Source organism: Blastomyces gilchristii, assembly GCF_000003855.2.
Source record: "Blastomyces gilchristii SLH14081 genomic scaffold supercont1.17, whole genome shotgun sequence".
Lineage (NCBI taxonomy): Eukaryota > Fungi > Ascomycota > Eurotiomycetes > Onygenales > Ajellomycetaceae > Blastomyces > Blastomyces gilchristii.
In genome coordinates this window covers 31934-45709 of record NW_003101666.1, presented here as the reverse complement: position 1 = coordinate 45709, position 13776 = coordinate 31934, and positions in this window count along the sequence as shown.

Below are 13776 nucleotides of genomic sequence, written 5' to 3'. Positions count from 1 at the left end.
GACTTTCAGATATCGTTCATTGTTCTTTGTGAGGTATAAAACCTCTCTGCAAAAAGTGATTGTATTTAAAGACAAAAGCTAACAGTGTTAATAGACTTCTCTCAAAAACGTCTCCTTCTTCCTTTATAATATATATTTCTTTCTCCTCCTCTTCATCGGTAAATAGGAAGTGTATGAGAGAATTTATTTTTAAAAGCTAAATAGGAGACTTATTCTGAATATTTTTTTAGTGAAACTAAATGTCTTTATGGTATAGCCCCAGTCTCTGTAACTGCTAAGAAAGTCAGGTCGAAGACAGCAGCAGGGATGAGCTGCAGAAGTATTACTCTTATTATCACATCTTCTTCTTCTTTTATATCTCTTACAGCTGCAGCAGTAGTAGCTGTGTCTTACAGTGAAGTGTTATTCTTTCTACTAGTCAGTTTATTAGTAATCAGTTCTTTTTCTACTCTTCTCATCACTGTTATAACACTGCTTTCTCTTTCATTCAATACAGTAATATATGATCTTATATAGTCATTTAGAGAGAATCTTGAGAAGAGCTTGATTTCAGAGATAGTAACTCTGAAAAGTTCAATTCATAGTTTCTCTTCTGTGACATATCTAAGCTCTGCTCAGAATACTACTAAGTTGAGTTCACAGAGTCTCATAATTTCTTTATCTTCTCTCTGTGAGAAGGCTCTGATACAGTCTCTGACTGATATTATTATATGTTTATACTGCACTAAGTAGTTGAAGAAAGAAGAGATTTTATATATCTATCTCTTCTCTTACTTCTATTATTTCTGTTATATCTGTAACAATGACTTCTGTCTCTTTATAAGTATTATCTTATAAGAAGATATCATATCAGTTCTGATAAGAAGCTCAGATGCTCAAGCAGTACAGAGTAAGAATTTTAAAGCTTTAAGTATTGATGAATTCTATCAAGACTAAGAAGATCTCTCTTACTTATCTGTAAAAGATGATGAAAGTGTGAATCTCTGAGATGAAAAAAGATCTCAGAATAATCAGTCTTAAGAAGAGATTAGTCAGTACTGCTGTTAGAAGTATTACAGAGATTAATTACTGATTGAAAAGAATCTTACTTTAATTAAAGCAGATAACTGAGATTCTTTATAAATTAATAAATTAATACTTTATGTATCTCTTATACTCTTCTGTAGCATGCTCTTCTGTGATACTGTAGTACTAACTTTATAACAGATAAAGATATCAGTACTGAAAACTTCAACAGTAAAGAATAAGTTTAATAAGAGTGTTATTATTAATAAGTAGACTCTGAGATTCTTCTTTTTACTTTTTCTACAGGCTGTAGCTCTATTAGAATAGCAGCAGTCTGTAGATTGATAATATTAATCTTTTATTAATTTTAAATATCTCTTTTCTCTAACTGCTTCAGGAATTTTATACTTATATAGTCTTATTAAACTTCTAAAAAAAAACTCTTTAAAAGAAAATAAAAGAAGAGTGTTATAGAGTTCACAAGACATCAGCTTATCACTGTAAGATTATCTCTAAAAGAATTCTTTAAGAAAAATGAGAAGTTTTAAGTAGTATTTCTTACTTAACATCTCTGATGTGTAATAGAGCAGTCTCTACTAGTTATCTCATAGCTTATAATCTCTTTCTCAGCATTTTTCAAATGCTTAAGTGATTTTTATAAATTATCTGATAATAAATAATCTTTTTATTTAATAAGATATTGAAGCTTACTGTAATATATTTACTTATTCAATATTTTCTTCATAAGATATTTGATATCATTCTCTATCTCAATATTATTCAGTTAAGATGACTCTACTCTGAGACCTTACTTATAGAGCTTTAAATAGAAGATGTGAAAAACAGAATAAATTGATTTTAATTCTGAGATTAATTTCAACTTATATATCTGCTTACTTATTACTCTTATTACTGAGAAAGATTCTAGTCATCACTTACTAAGCTTCTTATATAATCTTATTATCTTGATATTCTTTGCTGAAAGTAGTACTTGATTCTCTATTAAGAACTTTATTAAAAGATGTTTTTAATTATACTATTCTGTCTGCTGCTTCTGAGTGTAGTGAATACTTTTCATTATCTTCTTATGAATTTTATTTAAAAGTTTCAATCTAGCTTTTATTTCTGATACTAAGAGATACTCTGTTCTCTGTATCTGTTTAATATTCTAACTATCTATTTCTTTCTTAGAAATATTATTCACAATGTCACTGAGTAATGAGGAATTATATTCATAATAAGTATAGAAAGAAGATACTTTTAAGATCACATTCTTTATATTATTATATATAAATTTAATGATCAGAAGATGCTTAAGTCAATCATTCTGATAATATAAATAAAATACTTGAAGATGCTGTTTCAATGTCTGATTCTGATATTCAGTCTGATTATCTGTCTGTGAATAAAATAAAATACTGAGAAGATGTCTTATTATAAGATAATAGTAAAAAGCTGATAAGTATTTACTGATAAAGAGAGATTCTTGATCTGTTATCAACAATTTCAGAGCACTGTAATCATGAATAATAATATCTAAAAATAGATCAGTCAATTCAGAGACTTTAATCTTTTTATAAGTAGAAATATATTTAATCATCTTTGTGAAACAGTTAATAATAATCAAAATTAAGTCATATTCTTTAACTCTTGTTGACTTCAGCAGATTAACTATGAAATTCATTGATAGATTCTATTATAAGCTCTTTGAAAGAGACAGTGATATTAACTTACTATATTACTTATATCACAGAATCTTTATTTTTTAACAGATATTATAAGTCTTAATATACTCTTTAACATCTGTTTGAAGCTTGTTTTAAATATATTTATATTTTAGAAGCTCTTCAGTTGTCTCTAATCTGAAGTACTCAGTATAAGAATTATTATAATGAATTCTTAATAACTTCTAATATACTGTTCTGCTATGAGAGATGAAGACTGAATTATTTAGTAGTAAAAGTTCATATTCTTTTAGTTATCAGTGACTTGATTTCTTAGTAACACTGTCTCACTCAGAGTCTGTCTCTTTCAAGTTTAAATCAAATTCTTTCTTCTTCAACTTCTGAATTTAAGCTATAGTAGAGACATCTCTCTGCTGTAACTTATTAATAAATTCTAAAAGTAGTCAGATTAAAAGATTATAGACTGTTTCATTCTTTATCAATTCAATAATAGTAAGATATAATATGAGAAGCTAATAATCTTCAGTGTTAGTTCTCTGCAGAGATCTGAGATTTCTTTCATCTTCTATACTAAGTCATGCAGCTATCTTATCAGCACTGTTTCTAAGCTTCAGAGAATCTCAATTCTCTACAGTCAGCTTCTTCTGCAGTGATAACAGAGATTCTTTTATAGAATTCTTCTTCTTATCAATGATATTATAATCAGACTGTTTAGATAGTATATTAGTGAGATTAAGCTGGTCTGAATAGTATTAAATATAGAAATCATACTCTGAAAGCAGCTTCACTTATCTGACTTAACATTCTATCAAGCTCTTTATTATCAAGAAGTAATATAGATTTATATAATTAATGAGAACTTGTACTGAATACTTATTACTCTGAAGATAATATTATCAAATCTTAAAGAATTTAATAATTACTAATATCTTCTAATTATAAGTATTATATCTTCTCTGTATAAGTAATAACTTCTTAAAGAAGAAGATCACTGATCTTCATTTATAGTATCTTATAGACTCTGTGAAAAAATCTTCTATTACAGATATTTCATTATCTGTATCTCTGAGAATTATTATCTTTTAATTCTTTTAATATTGAAAGATCTTCAGTGTCAACTGTGAAAAGATTTCACAGACTTCATTCTCAGATATATCAGTCTCACACTGACTGAGTAAGTTAGAATTAAAATGATTCAGTATTATAATATCTGGAAAAGCTTGTTTCAATTCTGCAAATACTCTCACAGTGTCTTGAATAAGAATAAATAATCTCATTTTTCTGTCTTTAACACTTCTCTTTAACAGATCTGTAAGAGAGACAGTAATCTGTGAATATATATAGATGAATTATCTATAGAAATTCATAAATTCTAGAAATATCTGTATCTCATGATATATTTACAGTGCTGATCAGTTCTTAATAACAGAGATTCAGCTTCTGTTCATTGAAATGTTATTAATTTTAATAATATAATCTAAGAAATCAATCTTCTGTATGTAGAATGAGCATTTTTCAGTGTTTATATAGAGTTAATACTGTCTTAAGCAATTCAATACTTCTTAAACATGAATATCATGTTCTTTCTCTGTTTTCAAGAAGATTAGAATATTATCTAAGTATACTATATAGAAGATGTTAACAAGACTCTGCAGTATCTCATTTATATAGATCTGAAAGATGATTGAAGTATTATAAAGATTAAAAGATAAAACAAGATATTCAAAATTACTATACTTAATATAAAAAGCTGTTTTTCAAATATCATCTTCATTAACTCTGATTCTATAATAGATATTCTGTATATTAATCTTTGAGAATATCTTTACATTAGATAATTGATTAATCATCTCATTAATTAATAGTACTAAATAGTAATTCTTAACTGTCATCTTATTGAGATTTCTGTAGTCTATATATAGATATAGTCTATTATTCTTCTTAAGTATAAATAGAATAAATGTCTCTGTCAAACTCTTTAATAAGTGTATTCAGTTCTTTGATTGTGCTTTCTCAAGATATTTATACAGAATATTCAATTTCTTTACTGATAAGTTATAAAGAGATCTGTATAACACTGTTGTATCATCTTTAAGATGAATCTTATATTATATCTTGATATCAGAAAACTTTGCTGCTTCTCTTTTTAAAAAGATATTCTTATAATCTATAAAGAGATATTATATTTATTCATCTTTAATAATGAATACTGCTGTTAATCTTATAGTAAGAGTAATAACTTCTTCATTTATTCTTAAGTCTCAGTTATCTATTATACAGTATATTAACTCTATCTTTTTCTTAAGATTCTTCTGATAAAACTCTTCAGATTTCTCTATTACTGTCTCTTCATCAGTGAGACAGTACTATCATATCTGAGTAACTTAGTTAATGAGAGAATTGTTTTCTCTCAATTATAAGAGATCTAGAATAATGTTCTTATCTATAATATTAACAGTGTAGAGAAGTAGACTACTCTTCTTAAAGATTTCTTTTAAGTCTGTGATTATATACTTCACTTAAATTATATTAAAACAGTGATATTTTATTTTATTAGTAAATTTCATATAATCTGACAGATCTATCTTCTTTCAATTCTTTATTAAAGAAAAGAGATAGAATATGAAGTTGATATTTACTTCAGAGTTGAGTAGATATCTTACTAATATCTCTTTATTCAGAGTAGTCATTGTGATTATAATATAAACTCAGAGATATAAGAATTATTAATTATTCATTTCTTTCTCTTCTTTGTCTTCTATGAATACATTTATCAGAAGAGAAGTTAACTTTAAAAAGATATCTTCTCAGTTTCTTCTCTTCTTCAGCTTTTTATAATTACTAGTATAGTAATTATCAGCTCTGCAGTTAAAGCAGAGATCTTTATTAAATCTTTTTTAACATTTCTTTACAGTGAGTGAAGAATCAGAATACTTGAAATTCTTCTTTATATTCTTCATACTGAAGTTATTACAGTGCTGTTTAGATCTCATTATTAATTACTTAGAAGAGATCTTATTAATCTTTTTCTCAGAGTATTAATTATTTATAGAGATCTGAAAAGCTAAGTTAATAAGCTTAATATAATTGATTAATAAACTCTGATACTGTGATATTATTGTCTGTATCTTATCAGTCAGTTTTGTAAGATAAAGCTGTATCTTTAATTAATTTAAATTATCAGTTAATTTCTCTCAATACTCTTCAAATCTTGTATTGAAATTGAAAGAATTCTTATTATCTTATTAATATAATAAGTTAAACTACTATACTGCTGTAAAGCTGTGATTACAGTAATCTTTAATCTGATTTAGTAGAAAGTCTTTAAATTCTTTCTAAGTTATAAGAGTATTAATATACTCAAGCTCTCTTTTCTTAATAACTTAAGTAATTATAGAGATGTCTTCAAGAAGGTTAATAATATATATTACTTATATATTATAAGTATTAAACTGACTTAAGTTAAGATAGAATTTCTGTTCAAGAATATAGATAAAGTTGTGAAATTCAGATAATATATTTCTCTTATAATTTGAAGAATCTTTAATCTTAATTTCTCTATCTTTATAATAGATGTAGATGTGTAGAGACTGCAGTGATAACAGAGTGATTAAAGAGATTATATTAAAATATACAGCAGATTCAGAAATCTTGAATTTCTGTTAAAATAGAGATATACACACTCTAGAAGATAGTGTGAAGTTTCTCTCAGAGAGTAAGATTAGATTAGTCTCAGTATAAGTATGTGAGATTATCAGCTTATTAATAGAGCTTGACTGATTCAAACTTATAATCAAATTAAGTGATTTGAATTATAATATAATGAAACTGAAGTAGTGACTAGTCAGTGATATTATATAGAGATAGTTGTTTAAGAAGCTGTATAAGTGAGCTTAACTATCTTACTTAAATAGTGAGCTTATGAGTTATAGAGTTATTACAAGAATATCACAGATATAATACTTAGTATACTAAGAAGATTGTATGAGAAATATAGTCACTCTTATATCTATTTCTGTAGAAGAAAAATGAATTACTGACTTCTTTTATTAAGAGTCAGCATCTAGCTAATCTATATAGATAATGAATGAATACTCTTCTTCTATTCTATAAGTGAGAATAGTCAGAGTAATATCTCAGCAGTGTCTCACTGTCATGAAAAAGTAATCTGCTGACCTCATATAGAAGTGAGGTTCTTATACTCATCAATCAGATCTTTCTATATTATATCTGAATGATGTCATAGAGTGATTGGAAACTGGTTTGAACAGTCTGCAGAATGAATGAAATCATCCGCAGGAAGCAATGAGCCGTGCGGAACCGCAGCGGGGCCTTGGCGCGGCCAGAGATGTGACAGCTTCCGCATAAGTGAGGTGTTCGCCAATCGCTTGGCGAACGCCTATCATACACATAAAAGGCCGCACAATAGATAGATCTTGATAATTAACCAACTACTACATTATATTATCTTTATCAGATTATGTCTCTTTTGCATATAAGAATCTGCTCTAATTTGCTATATTCTTACACTTCATACTTTTAAATTGAAGACTTATTAATTACAATTCTGAAATGCTGTATTAGTGATTCTGCAGCTGCTTATCACAAATTAAAAAGAACTCTGTTAATTTTAAAATCAGTTAACTTACTATGAACTTCTATAACAAGTTCATAAGCAATCTCTGCATTTTCACATGAATAGAAGATATTCAACACAGTCAATATATACATATAATATCTCTAAACAAGAGCTACTTGAGCTGTAATTACTATCTCAGACAGCTCAGAAAGTTCAAATCAAAATAAATATAGATTATAATAGTTTAAGAAGAGAAGAAGATCTTCTTTTAACAGAATACTTTACACTTATTCAAGATAGTTTGAATCAAGATAGTCTCAATCAAGATAGCTCTGCTGATAAGATTACTGAAATAATAATATACTTTACTTATTTACAAGAGACAGAGTTTCTAGAAGTTAACATAGTAAAAATCACCTGTGAGTAATAATTACAGAAGAAGAGAATAAATTTCAATCTTAACACAGTCATGAACTCAGTTACTGAAACAGATAAGTTTTATAAATTTAAGAATAACTACAGTTATATTGAAATGAAAATTATTATAAAACTCTCAGAGCTGAAAGACTATAATATTTAACACTGTAAAATTAAATTAAAAGCAGTTTTAATTGATGTGTCTCATATTCTTGCAGATAAAGAGCTTTTCTCTGATACTTAACTTATGAACAATGATTTGAAGATCTGATAATATAAAGAAAGCTGATTATAAGAGTGTATATAAAACTCAATAAAAATAGAGTTACAGACACTTATTCAATCAAAACTAAACTAAGTTAATAATTATAGTATTACTAAGATAAGATGATCTGCTGCATTATAATAGACAGTTGAATTAAAATATCAGATGTATTAAGCAGATCTTCAATTTAAATTATATAATAAAGTTATTACTATAATAATCACTGATTATAATAATAATATCACACTATATATAAGGCACTGATGAGTGATAATAAATGAAATTAATACATATAACTGATTAATATTCAAAGACTTTCTCACTCAATGATTTATACATAATTTGAAGACTTATATATAAATATTTATTCAAACCTATCTTAAGAATCTATATTAAGAAATTTCAAAGACATCTGTTTCTGAAATTAATCTTGATAATCTTATTGATGATCTTATCTGCTACAAGACAGTCATCAGATTAAGTGACTATAAAAAGAGAATATTGATGAAAGAAGCTGAAAAGAATAAGAATACTGAAAAGTCTAAGAAACAGCAGTCTACAGATAATTGAAGAGAAAACACTCTCTATATTTAATAAGAAAGCATATTTAACTCAGATCTCAAATGTAAATACTGCAGTTACTGAGACTATACTGAGACAGTCTGCTACTACAAGAATTGAAAGACTCAATCACAGAAATGACAAAATATCAATTACTCTGACATTGAATATGATGCATAAAAGCACATAGTCTCTGAGAAAAAAGTGATAAATGACAGCTTTGCAGAGACTGTAAAATACCTGTCTGTAATAAATGAAAAGACTCTGTTAATAATCTGTAGAGACTCTCTATAATATCTAGACACTGCAGTCTTCTACATCATATCATCTGATAAGAGTGTGTTTAAATACATATACACTTTAATTAATAAGAAAGATCTCAATTCTGCAGAAGAAATAAACAGTGAGTTGATTACTTTTACAGATGTAAGAGAAGCTTGTGTTTATATCAATGAAATGAAACTTAATCTTATTAATATCTGCTATATACTGAGACTATTCTGCAATCTCTTAAGCTTCAGCTAACTTGGTAATGAAGAATTTAACTTTGAACTTCTTTGTGACGGGCTGCGCCCGATCAATTATATAGACTATTCCATTACACTTCATAGATTCCGCTGAAAGCTCTGATTCTCGGTCCGTTAAAAAGCTCCGATCTTCGGTCCTTGGCTGAAAAACCCATGAAATTTCTATTCTTCCACCCCGAAGCTTCACTGCATACATGTATAAATATTCACTCTGATCATCAATTCTCACACTTTCTCTTTCTTTTCTTCTCTAACATTTTTCACTCTTGTATTATAAGATCTATATATTATACTGATCTATTTAGTGTAGATCTTTTACACTTGAAAAACATTCATTATCTCCTTATTAGAAATAATTACTCACTGAGATATTCAAGTGTGTAACAATGTGTAAGAAATAGAGAAATGAATAATCAGTTAAGTAAACACTAAGTCTCTAAATAGAAGCTTACTTATCAGTCACTCTGGCCTTGTAATAAGATCTTATAAAGAGAATAAGATCTTACAAAGAGAATGTCAGTGAAAGACCTGAGAGTTCTGACACAGATGTATGAGATATTCATACAATTACACTTCTTCTGATTTCACAGTTATCACACATCTGATGAACAATATAGCTATGCCTATCAATAACATGAGAGAACTCTTAAATATGAGTAAAGATGCAGTATCACAGTGACTCTGAGCAATGTTGAAATTACAACAACAATAAATAGCTGATATGCATGCAACTTAATAACATTAATATGAAGAGATTCAATGATTATCTTAACAAGAAATCTCTGCACAGACAATTTCAACACTGACAGAATTGAATACAATACAAGTGCTGAAAGAATGCTTAGATACTTCTGTATATTTTAATACTTCTGATCTCACTCTCTACTCATCATAAAGGTTGGAAATGCTTACAAAACTAAGTGTAGATGAAGATGTCATAAGTTTATTAATTAATCAAGATTGATATATCAATGAATAATTGAAGAATTGTGTGAAATAGAAGTTTCATTCATGAATAAAAGTATGTGAATCAGTGTTGCAAATATCTGACAATATCATCAAATATCTTGATATTCTGTTTCAAGACACTGTTATGCAACAGAAAGTATTAGATTGATTACAAAGTATCTGACAGAGAAACACTTCTCTCACAACATTTATCTCTGATTTCAACATCAAGATTTTAGAAGCAGATGATCAATCTTAAAAGAATTAAATAAAGATTAGTATGCTCAAGAAGATATTAACTTTCAAACTCTTATAAGCTCTTATAAGTGTAGATGAAGACTCAACTTATGAAGACTTCTGTATATAACTTTAAAGATTGAATGACTGTCTGATCAAGCTGAAGAGTATACAAAACAGTGACAGAAGATATTACATCTCAGCTACTCATACATCTGCACTGAAGAATGACAATGCAGATGTCATGAATTGAGTGAACTTAAATATCTATACACAAACAAGAGTCTTCATCACTTAAATAAATTTCTGAGTCTCTGGGATTGCTTCTGAAGTCACTGATTGATATTAATGAGAAGTGTGCATCAATTGTAACTGATCAGATCATATTACTTTCAACTGCTGATCAGTCTATATATCTTCTCATTTAAAAGAAAGATCAACACTGACAGTTCATGTCAATCAGATTGCACTGAAAAAAGATTTGAAAGATAACTATGAGAACATTCTGATGAAACAAGAAAAAGATTAGCTTCTGTTCAAATTTGTAAACAGAAGCTTGAAGAGGTCAGATGACAATAATTTAAAGAGAAAATGATAATAAATGTAATTCTTATATTTACTGTGATCAATAACATGTATAATATAAAAGCCATGATAGACAGCAGTCTATGTTATTATGCAATGATTAAATCTTCAGTTGTAAGATGTTATAATCTTCAGCATATCTCTTTATCAAAACTCTGACTTCTCACAGAATTTGATGACTCAAAAGACATTTACACTTATTATATAATGAAGATAAACATAGATGTTAGAGAATATTAACATGAAGATGTCTATTCATATGAAGTTGATAATCTTGATTATAATCTTATGTTAGAACTTGTCTGACTATCTGAACAAGGCATCTTATTGAATGCTTAAAATAGAAGCTTCATATTCTCTAATAATGATAGAATTCATGAGAATGATATTCACAAGACTATGAACCTGACACAGATCTCTGTCAATGCTTATGAAATGCTCTGAAAAAGAAGTCACTGATAGAATCACTGACAAGATTACTGACAGCAGAATTATGTAGCAATCTACTCTGACAGTCTGACTGATATTAAGAAGACTCTAGAAAAGTTATCTCATGTTACAATAACAGATTCTTATACAAAACTCTCTCAATAATATCATGAATATCTAGATATCTTCTGATAAGATAATAATGCTACAAATCTACCTCTTTTATAAGGTTTAGAAGTGAATCATAGCATCAAGTTAAAAAAGAAGAATAACAAAGACTCTGAATTATCATGAGGCCTTTTTTATAACATGTCTCAAGATGAACTTTTTCTTCTTCAAAAGACACTCAATAATCTGTTGAATAAAGAATTCATATATATTAGTAACTCTTCTGCTGCAGCTTCTATTCTCTTTGCAAAGAAATTAGATGAAGAACTCTGATTCTGTGTGAACTATTGAGAATTGAACAGATTAACAAAGAAAGATCACTATTCTTTATCTCTTATTAATGAAATTCTAGCTTGTATTGAACAAGCTCAATGATTTACAAAGCTAGATGTCATTACTGTGTTTCATAAGATTCATATCACTGAAGAAGATAAGTGACTTACAGCATTTTGAATAAAATATGATCTCTTTGAATGAGTAGTTACACTCTTCAGACTGACTAACATTCTCAGCATATTTCAGATATATATTAACTAAGCACTCTGAGATTTTCTTGATAAATTCATATTCACTTATCTTAATGACATTCTCATCTTCACTGATGAGTTCAGGAAAGAATATCAAGAACACATGTGAAGAGTATTATAATAATTATGAGAAACAGAACTATCAATAGACATTGACAAATGTAATTTTGAAGTTAAGAGTACAAAGTATCTAGGTTTTATCATAGAAGCTGATAAGAGAATTTAAATGAATTCTAAGAAAATCTTTATCATTCTTGAATGAAAAGCTTCACATACTGTGAAGAATGTACAAAGCTTCATTGAATTTACTAACTTCTATCAGTGATTTATATGAAACTTCTCAGATATCATAAGATCACTCATAGAACTTATCAAAAAGAACTTAGTATTTCAGTAATCAGTGAACACTGAAGCTGCATTTACACAGATGAAGAAGATGTTTATTAATATCTCTCTACTGATAATATTTAATCTGAATTATAAGACAGTTGTTGAAGTTAATTTCTCTGACTATGTCACAGAAGAAGCTATATTGTAATATGATAATAAAGATGTCTTATAATCATACATCTTCATGTCTAAGAAACTGAGTTCTGCTGAATGCAATTATGAAATCTATGATAAGAAACTTCTCACAATTATATACTGTCTAGAAGAATGAGACTCTGAACTCTGAAGTGTCTTCAAATTTGAAATAATCATACATTATAAGAATCTCAAGTACTTTATAATCATCTGCAAACTTACTGAATAACAGATGCAATAATCTGAGTTCTTGAGCTACTTTCATTTTATAATACACTATTATTCTGATAGTCAGAACTTGATAACAGATGCTCTCTTGCAATAAGAGTAAGATATGCTATTTGATATAGCAGACACTTACTGAATAAACTGAGAACATCAGCTCTTGAATCTGAAGATACTAGTTGATCATGATGAGATTACTTATAGCACTATACATATTTCTCTGATTAGAACATTCTCTCTATGAACTGTTACTGATATCTCAACTTTCTCTGAACTAACACTGAATAAATTGTGATATATAACAGCTCAAGCTGATGAACTTCTTCAAGTGCTCACTGAAGTAGTATATCAAGAAGCATTCTGATTTCTTTCAGAATTACATATAAGAACTGACATCTCAGAATACTTAATTGATAATAATAACACTCTGTGATTCTGCAAATGATACTGAGTCTCTCACTCTGAACTCTTACATATCTGAATAATGCAAGAGATACATAATTCATGTATGACTGAACATCTAAGTTGCAAACAACTGTACTGAATGATCTCTCAAGAATTCTATTAACTGAAGATATTAAACAGTATTAAATGCTTTGTCTGAAACTGTAACTGTTATTTCTCTATCATCTTATAAAAGAACTATAGAAAGAATCTACTAAAACTACTCAATATCTCTGATAGAATCTGATGAGATGTGATAATTAACTTCACTGTCAATCTCTCTAAGAGTAAGAATTATAAGAACATTCTGATCATCATTGACTGATTGAGTAAAGATGTAATATTGAAATCTTGTAATAAAATAGATACTGAAAAAGTTACTGAAGTCTTTCTACAGAGTCTGTTTTATCAGATGTATGAATTACTGAGATCTATAGTATCAGATTGAGACTGTTAATTTATAAGTACTCTCTGAACAAGAATCTGTCAAGTTCTCAAGATTATATATTATTTATTAACTGTCTATCACTCTGAGACTGATGATGTATCAGAGTGAATAATTCAGATAGTGAAGAATTATCTTTATAAGTTCTGTAATTATTTATAAGATGACTGATATAATCTTCTTCTATATACTGAAGTCATCATC